The following is an 8257-nucleotide window of genomic DNA, read 5'->3' on the forward strand; positions in this document are numbered from 1 at the left end:
TCCGGGGTCCGCGCTGGGGGGTCCCGGGGGCGGCGCGGGACGGGGGTGCCCGCAGGAATTCCCGCGGGGGCGTCCTCGCGGCCGAGTCAAGGGCAGGGCTGGTGGCGGGCGTCGCATGGCGGAAGTCGAGGCGCGGCCGGGCCACCGGGACGACGCGGGGGTCGGACTGCGGAGGTCGGGGCGAAGCCGGGCCCGCGGGCGGAGGCGCGGGTCGGATCCTGGAGGTCAGGACGCGCTGGGCCTGCCGCCGGCTTCAGATCCCGGAGTCAGGGCTCGGGGGTGGATGCGGGGGTCAGACCGCGCGGGTCCGGGCCACGGCGGAGACCCTCGGAAGTCACGGTTGGGGTGGCGGCGGCCAGGGGTCCGTGCCGCAGACGGCCCGTGGCCCCAGCAGGGTGATCCCCATCTCAGCTAGTGTGGCCCCGATTCCTGGAACTGCGCGGGAGGCATCCCCCACCCGAGGGAGCCTCTAGGAGCATGTCCAGACAGGGGCAAACTTGACACCTGACCCGTGTTACTCAGACCTGGTCCTCGGTGACCGGGGGGCGGCAGCTGAGCCGGTCTGTGAAAGGAAGAAAAAGTGCCCAGCTAGAAAACGGTATCTGAAGCCATCGACCTCTGAGGACCAGAAATAAAATCAGGATGGTCCAGCATATCAGCGCTAGAATGTCCAATTAGGGAAGTTTTTAATCATAAATTCTTTTCCCCAGGAAATGTCAGTTGTGTTGAGACGGGGTCCTCTGCCTGCCTGTGTCCCGTTTCCAGCCCCTCTGGGATGTTAGCTGGCATTTACTATACATGGGAGTGGAATAGGGGGCAATGCTGGTGACCGAAATAACAAAGGAAACCCTGGAGACAGAAGGAAAAGTCTTCCCCACATTCAGGTCTGGGGCAGCCTTACATGGAAAACAGCAATCTCCGTGGACTTACTGCCTCCCCCCGCGATCATACACACCCAGCAATGTTTACTGAGCCGCCCATTCATTAGGCTTTTCAAGAACCTATGAAAATGTTTGAGCCAGAAAAAGAAATTTTATTGGCCCCCAAATGCAAAAGGCTCACTGCAAATTTAAAATTAATGAATGTTCAAAGAAAAGTCCCCAACACCTAACATGCCAACTTCGAATTGTAATTTCTTTGCTGATAAGCATTTGGTCGTATTTGAAAACCACCTGGGAGTTAGAAATCACTTAGTAAGAATTTCCTAATACCATGATTGCCAGGAAGTCATAGCAATCATAAATTAAATGAGTTCCCTGTCACCAAATAATTTCGAATGAAAACTCCTTTTTCAAAGCTCAAATTCTTTAAGATTGTTTGGGTATGTGGGAGTATTTTGATATGTTCCTTATGATGTGGGACGAGCTTCCAGAACTCGGAAATTCTTTAAAGAGCCTGCGTGTGTGTTCATACCTGGGTTTCCGTCCCGGTCAGCGGTGCCTACGGCACAGAGACGTGTGCCCAGATTTCCACTCCACACTCCCGTTAGGTCCAGATGGGAGCACACAAATACAGAGAAGTCTGCCGCGCCGCTCTCCCAGAGAGTGTCACCGGCAGTAGGTGTCACTAGATACATTGCGAGAGCTTACACCGAAACTGCTCCCCAAGCCTCGGATTCTCAACATGGTGACTCCTCACTGCCTGGGAACAACTTCTAGCCTGAGCCGTTTAGTTCTGTTCCAACTTAACGAGCGTTGACGGAGCGGCTGCTATGGGCTGGGTACAATGCCAAGGACAGGAGACCCAAGAACCAAAGTGTCTCTGACCATTCCTTCCTCCCTCGTGACCTGTCAGCACCTCATAATCCAGGTACATTTCACTCTGGTCCTGCAGCAGCCTACGCCTCCTCCCCATACCCTGTCCCCACGTGTCCTCGTCACTGCTCCCCGAGCTCCAGCCTCTCCAGGGACAAGGGTTCCCCCATGGCTTCATCCTGGCATTGAAAAACCACACCCTCCCGACCTGATGGATGGCAGCCAGCCTCTGCCATCAGAATAGCACATTCAGAGTTCAGAGCCAAGGTCCTGGCTCACTGCATGTGTGCCCTTGAGCAAAGGAGTTAACCTTGCTAACTTTTGGTGTCCCCGTCTGTACAATGGCATCGATAAGACTATTAGGTTAAATTATTTGAAATTGCCGAGAGTCAACTATTTTCTGCCGTACAGAAAAGGGCCGTTTTGTATGGCCTGGCCTAGTCCTTCCTACCTCTTAGGATTAGCGAGGGCTGCCTGAGAGCACGGGGGCCCCCAGGGAGGTTGGGAGCTCTCTAAGGGAATTGGTGAGGAGATCTCTCTGGGAGGAGCTTTTCATGCTCCAGTCCCCACCTTTCCTTTGCGCCTTCCAAGCCAGGCTTAGTGAGTGTGTTCAAGAGAGCTCAGAGGGGCGCATGCTGGGAGGACAGGTGTCGACTCCCTCCTGAGGAAGCCAGAATCAGCTGCGGCAGTGCGGGGTGGGGGTTCGGCCTCCCGCCCGGGAACCCAACAGGTGCTGGCACCTGATGCGTCTGATGGGCGGGTCACAGCCTGCGGCCCCTGCCTTTTACCATTCTTCATCCAAAAATGAAACCTCGTCAACTCTCTATGCATTTCCCAGGACTCCCATAATATCAGATACTTTCAGTTCTGCAGGTCAGAAATCCAACCTGAGGCTCATGGGGCTAAGATCAAAGTGTCCACGGAGCTGTGTTCCGTCATCTTTCCAGCTTCTTAGGGCCGTGGTCCTGGCCTCAGGGCCCTTTCCTGTGTCTTAAAAGCCCCGATGGCCCGTTTGTACATCACATCACTTTGCCATTCTCTTCTGCGTCCCTGGCCATAGGCGCCCCCCAAAATTCGTATGTCGAAATCTTAACCCCGCAGGGGTGGCATTAGGAGGTGAAGCCCTCGGGAGGTGGTGTGGCCGTGAGGGCGCCTCACCAGACACGGAATCTGCCAGCCCCTTCATTGTGGACGTCCTGGCCTCTGGAGCGGTGAGAGGCAAACGCGTGCTCTTTACAAGCCACCCAAACATTCAAGCACCCCGTGATTACACGGGGTGTGCACGCATCTCCCACCCGCACGACCAAAACACTCTCCCTGCCTACGGCCAATTGCTTAACAAGTTCAAGCCAATCTTTGGCCATGATCTCCCTTCGCCAGTAAGTGACATGCTCCCAGGAGCCACAGATCAGGACACAGGTGTCTCTGGGGTCATTATTCTGCCTGCCACGCCATCCCTAAGTTCCAACTCAAGCCTATTTTTTTTTTTTTTCTTACTCCAACCTCTGACCCTCGTTTTCGGCACACAGACAACTCCAGCTACATTGAAACCTTGATAACGTAATTGGGGACCTGAAGTACACATTTATGAACGATTTCACTGAATTCTCCTTAAGATAAAGCAGAAAATCTTATTCTGGCTTGGCACCCCTGCTTAGCGCAGCCCCGAATCAGGGGTGCCTTAAATAGACCCGTGTGAGTTCACCATGAGAGGCGAACTCAGGGGGGCAGCAGGGGAGGAGGCTGGGAGGACAGATGTCTGTTCACCTCTCTGCCCAGGAAGTACGCTCTGGTTTATACTCCTCTTACTTGAGGTTCTCCAAAAACACACCCGGTTTCAGTAATTCACTAAAAGGACTCATGGACTCACCGGAGAGCTGGACTCACGGCCGTGATGGAGTAATAGGAGAGGACCCAAAGCACGAGCAGCAAAGAGACGGGCACGCTGGCAACGCCCGGGGGAGCAAGCGCTGGCGTCCAGGGCCCCTCCTGGGGCTCACACAGGACACACTCAATCGACCAGCAACACGTTGTGACACCAGGTGAAGTGCTGCCCACACCGGAAGCCGCCCGGACGGAGCACCAGGGTTTTCCCGAGAGCGGTCATGTGCACTCCCTCCTCCGCCTGGCCCAGACCCAGACCCGTCCCGGGAGGAAAGCAGGTGTTCTGCGTCAACCACGCTGTTTACATAATGTCGGCCCCAGGAACCACTCTTATCAGTGCTGGGGGGTGGGGGGACCCCCATCCAAGTTCCCAGACGCCAGCTCAGGGCTGGCCTGGCCAGCAGGCCTTTCTGGGGACCACGGTCTCAGCCCTGCTGCGCTGAGTCCCTTCTGTGCCGGCTCCTAGGTCTGAGGGGTTCACTGACGATGCACAGAAGCTGCCACGCGTGTTCCAAGACAGCCTGCGGCTGCATCCACTTGCCATCAGCCACCTGCGTCTACTTGTTGGCTAGGCTGCACTGCATTTTCCCCGGTGTCCCACGGGCCCCGAATTCACAGGACGTTGGGAGCGAGGGCAGGTGGGATGCCGGCTTCCCGGGATCGCCAGCGGCAGCAGCGGCCCCAGGGACCCCAACGGGCTCCTCCCGTTTCTCCGTCTTCCCACGCTTGACTCCAGGGCCCCTCCAAGGACAGCTCTGGGTGGAGGAAACAGGTACCGTTTGGCATTTTTCCCAAAAGGCATATTTCCACGAGACCAATGCATGACAACTAGAAGGGAACTGATCCCCTCCAAGATGTCCTACTGACTCTAAATGGAATTTTCTGCTTGAGACCACGTCCACGCAATGACACGACTGCTCTCCCCTAAGGGCAGCAACGCCAAATCAGAGAAGGTCGGCTCCTGGCAAAGCCAACACTGCGGCTGTGGGTGGGCCCCGAGGAGCCCCAGATAAGCAGGCGGAGGACAGGCCCCAGGCAGAGACCTGCCCTCTGCAGAGTGCTCTGTGGGCGGCTGGATAAGGAAGGCTCTGGAGAACAGGCCCCACGCGGGGGCGGGGCAGGCCGTGGGTCAGAAACGCAGCGCAGGCACACCAGGACGTCGGCCAAAAACTAACCTCACCGTAAAGACAGCAGTGAGGGGGGCAGGCACAGATCCCTTAAACCGGACGAGAAAGCAGCAACCACGCCAGAAAAGCGAGATGCGCCGCGGGGCACTAAAGTCCACCGTTTGCGCTCATTGCCCGGCAGTGGGAAGAGTGCATGCTGGGCGCGGCTCACCACACCTGTTTTCAAGAAATGACTTACAGCAGCCTCTGAAGAGCGATGCCCCAGAGAGAGAAAGAGTGCGTCTCCACCCCCGGCCGGGGCCGCGGACTGTGCCGCCAGATATCATGGGCCGTTTTCGGAGTAATGTGGTGGGAGCAACGGTGGCTGCAGATATGCCATCTGGGACCTGCCCAGCGGGCACCAGGCGCTGCTCAACTCCAGTGGGTGGCGGTCACCGGGACCACGCGCTGCCCCGACTGGTCTCTAGGGCTCTTTACATGCCCCGTTGTCCCATGTCCCTGAGCCCAGGCGAGTGCTCAGCCTTGGGTCAAAGAAACATGACATCTGTGCACAGAGCTGCTGGGCTTAGAGGGAGATCCTTAACGTCCCTGAAGTGGTTTCTGTGGGCGTCAGCGCAACGCCGCTTTGAATCAGCCCTTCTAAGAGTATCGAAGGTAAGTCCCCTTAACGTACGAGGTCAAATTCACGCTCTGAGTTTCCATGCTTGTGTCTACCGAAAGATGCAACCACGGCGCTAACCAAATGGCCAGGAGGTGCAGGGTCGGGTGATCCAAATCATGGGAACGCAACCTGAAAACCACAGTAAGGGGCGCTTGGGGGGCTCAGTCGGTGAAGCGTCTGCCTTCAGCTCAGGTTGTGATCCCAGCGTCGTGGAATCGAGCCCCACATCGGGCTCCTTGCGCACCGGGAGCCTGCTTCTCCTGCTGCACTGCCCCCCCCATTCATTCTCACTCTCTCCCCATCTCTCAAATAAATAAAATCTTAAAAAAAAAAAAAAAAAAACCAGTAAGACACCACTACATACCCACCAGCATGGCTGAAATGAAAAGACGGTGCCGAGCGTTGGGAGTGGTGCGGATGGTGAGAAGGTCCACACGCGGCCGGCAGCAGTGCAAACAGGTACAGTCACTTTGGGAGACCTCGGTTATACCCATGCCTACGCCATGCCCAGATACGCTCCTAAATACATCTTAAATACGTCCTAAATACGTCCCCAAGAGAAATGAGGGCAGAGACCACACCCGCCAAAACACACGTCCGAGGAACTTTGTTGTCAAGAGCGGGCAGAACAAAGGCGACAGACGTGGGAACGAGTCACCTCTGGGAGCCGGGGGAGGGGGCTGAGCCGGAACGACGGGGGTGGGTCCCCGGGGAGCCTTCCTGGGGCTGGAAGGTTCTGCATCGGGACCCGGGGGGATGTCCACGGGCACATACCTACAGCAAGATGGGCCTTCCATATTTAGGGTTTGTGTGAAAAATGAAAACAGCGGCAGCGGACAGCTGACGCGCTGCGCACCGGGACAGGGACGTTGCTCAAGCCCCGACAGGCCCTCGCGGGGTCAGAAAGAAGGTGGGGCCGCAGGTGCAGGAAGCAAGGGGCCTGCCTGGGAAAGCCAACCAGGGCGGGGAAGCTGGCAGTTGATCCCGCCAGATAAGGGACAGAGTCATTCATTAGTCGACGCAACACTGAACGGATGGCCGCAGGCTGTCGGCTAGTTCAAGACCCCGGGGCGTGTGCCCGCGTGTGCGCGTGCCCTGTGCGTGCGCGAGCGTGCGTGCGGGGACACAGGCGGGCGGCTTCCTCACCTAAGAGGCTGTCTTCCAACAAAGGCGGTTTCTCGTCGAGGGCGCAGGTCAGGGCTGACTCGAGGGCCTTGGGAAGAAAACACCCAGAAATGGGAGAAGACTGCGGACTGCGCGGGAGACGTGAACTTTGACCCAACGTCCTTCCCTGGGTTTGGCTTGTAACTGACCCGATCCCTCTGTTTGCTCAAGGTGGGTTTAGGGGATTATCTGTCGGCTGCTAACAGGTGGGAAACAAAGGCAGAAGGAAGTGTAGACAAAACTAAACGTCCTCACAGCCCGCAGCTGGCGGCAGCTCCTTGAGGCCGAGAATCCGGTCCCTCCTGAAGCTCCCGCTGTCTTGATGGTCCCGCTCTGCTCCATGGAAAGGCCCTACCGCTGGGCAGCACCAGCCTCCCGCCTCCGGTGAGCCTCTTCTAGAGTATGAAACCCTCGGGTTTTCCCTTACCTTCACCTCCCCTCGCCCCTAGTATTCAAGCAGTTGGTCCTCAAAATCCCGGGTCTCGTCCCCGTGCTTTCATAAAACCACCTTTTGGCCCCCAAGGTGACCCCACCAACCTCAGCGACATGCCAAAAACTACACCACTAACATTGACCCCTGTGTATGTCTTTATCCCGAAAGGACAATGAATAAAAATCCGAGGTCTCTGGATTTGACGCCCTACAGTTCATTACTTCTAAATGCATCGTTCATTCCCTGCCTGGATGTCCATTCAACCCCGGCAAAATGTCCCTGTACCTAATCCATAACCGTCCTCCGGAGGAGGGGTGGGAAGCAAAGTGCACAAAACCTGAACGTAAAGAACTGCAGTAAGTTGGGGTGCCCGGGGGGCTCTGTCACTGGGCGTCTGCCTTCCACTCAGGTCATGATCACGGGGTCCTGGGATCCAGGACTCCCTGCTCGGTGGGGAGCCGGCTTCTCCCTCTCCCACTTCCCCTGCTTGTGCTCCCTCTGTTGCTGGGTCTCTCTCTGTCAAATAAATAAAATCTTTTAAAAAAATCATACTAAGCAATTTGATAATTTTTTTGTCTTTATATATAAACTTTATAAACTTTATACCCAAACTGCTTACTAGTGAAAGAGCTTAAAAAGGTCCTGAAAAACAACGATTTTTTGGAGTAAGAGGGTTCTAAACACAGAATGAAAATATCTTAACATTTGGGGCTATGGCTAGGAAATCCTGGTTTCCCAAAACTATCGATTCTGACGTGTGCCGAAAACAAATATCCTTGAACTGTAATCCGCGTAAGTACCACGGGGCACGTAGGACACTGGGGGTGAGGCCCGACCCCGTGCGCCCAAGCAGCACGGAGTAACCCGGACCAAGTGCATCCACCCCAAGCGCAAGCTCCCTTTGCCGACCTGCAACAGACAGTTCTCTGACACACGCACGGTGCGCGCACGGGGGAGGAAACCGCACAACCTCGGCTGCTGAGCTCTAAACAGAGCCACGGCTCTGAGGGTTCAGAGACTTTTCAAACATCGCGTCGGAACCCCGTGCTAGCCCCGATCCTAAGGGATGGGGCGAAGACTTCACATCCTGTAGGATGGGCTGTGCCCTCACGTGCCCACAGCTGAGCTGGGGAGCTGTCTCTCCCCGGGGACCGGGGATGGAACAGGTGCATGCTGGGCAGTGGCAGGTTTGGGGGAAGTCCTCATCCCTCCCTGTCTCCCATCGGGAGAGCAC

This window comes from Lontra canadensis, unplaced genomic scaffold, assembly GCF_010015895.1.
Source record: "Lontra canadensis isolate GAN:19392208 unplaced genomic scaffold, GSC_riverotter_1.0 scaffold8, whole genome shotgun sequence".
Lineage (NCBI taxonomy): Eukaryota > Metazoa > Chordata > Mammalia > Carnivora > Mustelidae > Lontra > Lontra canadensis.